Here is a 3,806-nt window from a genome sequence, read left to right on the forward strand (position 1 = left end):
TATCTGGTGTGGCCACCAGCTGCATTAAGTACTGCAGTGCATCTCCTCCTCATGGACTGCACCAGATTTGCCAGTTCTTTTTTTTAAAACATTTATTTAACTAGGCAAGTCAGTTAAGAACAAATTCTTATTTTCAATCTTGGACTAGGAACAGTGGGTTAACTGCCATGCAGAACGACAGATTTTACCTCGTCAGCTCGGGGATTTGGTCTTGCAACCTTTCGGTTACTAATCCAACACTCTAACCACTAGGCTACCTGCCGCCCCGATGAGATGTTACCCCACTCTTCTACCAAGGCACATGCAAGTTCCCAGAAATTTCTTGGGGGAATGGCCCTAGCCCTCACCATCTGATCCAACAGGTCCCAGACGTGCTCAATGGGATTGAGATCCGGGCTCTTCGCTGGCCATGGCAGAACACTGACATTCCTGTCTTGCAGGAAATCAAGCACAGAACGAGCAGTATGACTGGTGGCATTGTCATGCTGGAGGGTCATGTCAGGATGAGCCTGCAGGAAGGGTACCACATGAGGGAGGAGGATGTCTTCCCTGTAACGCACAGCGTTGAAATTGCCTGCAATGACAACAAGCTCAGTCCGATGATGCTGTGACACACTGCCCCAGACCATGACGGACCCTCCACCTCCAAATCGATCCTGCTCCAGAGTACAGGCCTCAGTGTAACGCTCATTCCTTTGATGATAAACACGAATCCGACCATCACCCCTGTTGAGACAAAACCGCGACTCGTCAGAGAAGAGCACTTTTTGCCAGTCCTGTCTGGTCCAGCGACGGTGGATTTATGCCCATAGACAAAGTTGTTGCTGGTGATGTCTGGTGAGGACCTACCTTACAACAGGCCTACAAGCCCTCAGTCCAGCCTCTCTCAGCCTGTTGCGGACAGTCTGAGCACTGAGGGAGAGATTGTGCGTTCCTGGTGTAACTCGGGAAGTTGTTTTTGCCATCCTATACCTGTCCCGCAGGTGTGGTGCTCGGATGTACCAATCCTGTGCAGGTGTTGTTACATGTGGTCTGCCACGTTGTCCAGCTGTCCGTCCTATCTCCCTGTAGTGCTGTCTTAGGCATCTCACAGTACGGACATTGCAATTTATTGCCCTGGCCACATCTGCAATCCTCATGCCTCCTTGCAACATGCCTAAGGCACATTCACACAGATGAGCAGGGACCCTGGGCATCTTTCTTTTGGTGTTTTTCAGAGTCAGTAGAAACGCCTCTTTAGTGTCCTAAGTTTTCATAACTGTGACCTTAATTTCCTAACGTCTGTAAGCTGTTAGTGTCTTAACGACCGTTCCACAGGTGCATGTTCATTGTTTATCATTCATTGAACAAGCATGGGAAACAGTGTTTAACCCTTTACAATGAAGATCTGTGAAGTTATTTGGATTTTTACAAATTATCTTTCAAAGACAGGGTCCTGAAAAAGGGACGTTTCTAATGGTTTATAATGGAAGGAAACCAAAAACGTAGACACCCTGTAGCCTTTAATTCCATGTCCATGTTCCAGGCTCTGTTTGATTCCACAGGGTGAAGTGATTGAGGACAGACAGGTGACTGAACCTCTTGACCCTGCATCACTAATCCTTCAGGTATCTTCAGGTATTTCAGGCTTAAGTGGTGCTGAGAGCCACCTATATATTAAACACTATTCCAGTAAGCCCCCCAGGCAATATCAGTTATACTGCATTAAACCCAGGCCTGCAGTGATCAATGTTTTAATAATGGTAGAATTTGCTATGAAATCAGTTTTTGCGTTTGATTTAGGCTCAGCTGTTAAGTGAAGTAAGTGATCTAAACAGGTCTGACAACTTTTAACCTTCACCTATCTAAGTAACTGCCCAGTGTTTCCAGATTTCTATGAAATAAGAACTTATAATTACTTACAATGAGTAAAATAGTAATTAATAATGTTAAAGCTGCAATATTTAACTTTTTGTGCGACCCAACCAAATTCACATATGATCTGTCATTCTCATTTAAAACAAGTCTAAAAAGTGGTAGATCTGTTCTATGTGCGCCATTTCTATGCTTCTCGTTCTTAAGTTTCGTTTTTGCGTCTTTTGCTTTTGGTTTTGTAAACCAGCTTCAAACAGCTGAAAATATATTTTTGATTATGGAAAATATATTTTACAGCAGTTTAGATGGTACAATGATTCTCTACACTTTACTTGCTTGTTTTGTCACAAACTGAAATTAGGAAAACGATTAAAATCTTTGCAACCAGGAAATGGTGGAGTGCTTCCTGCCTAGTGCACCTTCAAAAAGCAGCTTTTCTGTGTTGTGGAAGGGTGTGGGCGTACCCAAACAACAGAATAGTGTGGGAGTATACCGGTCATTAAAAATGTTCATGCAAGTAGTCCACTGATTGGCCAGCTCATCCTCCTCAGAGAGATTATATATTCTATGAGGAAATAGCAAAACATTTTCTTTTAGACAGCCTGTTTGAGGTTAGGTTTTTTAAGTGTTTTTACTTGTCCTATACTAAATTATGCTTTGGTATAGGACACATCAACAACATTATTTGGATATGAGTTAACAGAATGAGAACTTTTAAAAGTGATATTTTCACTGGGCAGTTAATTTAAGTAATCATGACCACCCACTGTGAATAACATACTGTACTGTATCACTACACATAAAGGGAATGAGTGGTTCAATTCATTTATTCTATTCTCACAATGTTGGTATGATGTTATCGCAACTAGATAACATTACAGTGATATGCGCATTGCAGAGTTCCTTCCGGCTTGTATCTAAGGGGTTATTGAGATGGATGTGTGCAGGGTAGAGGATCTTCTCATGGCAGCAGCTGGCAACTGTGGGAGGCATCTGTGACAACAGCCTCACTCAAATATCCCCCTCCTTCTCTTTGTTTCTCTACTATCATGTGAGGACACCAAGCATTTATGAGACGTGTGACTCCGAGAGAACATACTATTAGCAACTCCTGAAAGTCCCAACATAAGCTGTTCTGAAAAAAATATATGTCCCAGGCCCTTATGGAAATAAGTGCCTATTATGATGCACCATTCAAAATAGCGAATAAGAGAACACATACCTTTGTGGCCAACTTCAGAACAGCCCATCGAGGTGCAAACATGGAGTTGAATATAGCTCTGAATCATCACAGCCATGGACAGAGTGGATGGTTGAGTGTGTCGATACCTTCACGCAGGAGTTACATCATGACATAAATAACTGAGGCACATGCACCAAATTGACTGACACGTGGATGCTAAAATGTGTCCGTCACTCAGAATATCATCCAATAATATGCTGCTCTGGTCGCTTCCCCAGAGAATTGAGACTAACATTGTTCTTCTCATCTGTTTAACCCAAACCCAGGTCCAGTATTATCAACACATCACCTGATACATTCCACCAAATACACTATTTTGTCTAATAAAAAGGTCAACACTGAACACACATACTACTTAACCTATGCACAGTCTACGTCTTATGTTACAGCATTTGCTTCCTGTCATCTGAGGTGCAGAGCGGAGGTAGGGAGGCACTCACCTGTCTGAGTTGTGAAAGCGGCAGGCCTGCGGGCCTGTCTGTCTAGAATATTGCCCTGAAGGACTACAGAGTATTTTTGTTGGAGGGATCCTTCTTCCACTGTCACCAGTCTCCCATTCTCCTCCCTGCCCATCCTGTGATATCACAATGACCTAATTTGACTAAGTCAATAAATACACCAATGGTCTGTGTGCATGTATTTGCAATACAAGTGTTACATGATGGATTGTCTCCTCTCCGTTCAGTATGATCCAATACAGGCCAGAAAA

This window comes from Salmo salar, chromosome 13 (assembly GCF_965601325.2).
Source record: "Salmo salar chromosome 13, fSalSal1, whole genome shotgun sequence".
NCBI lineage: Eukaryota > Metazoa > Chordata > Actinopteri > Salmoniformes > Salmonidae > Salmo > Salmo salar.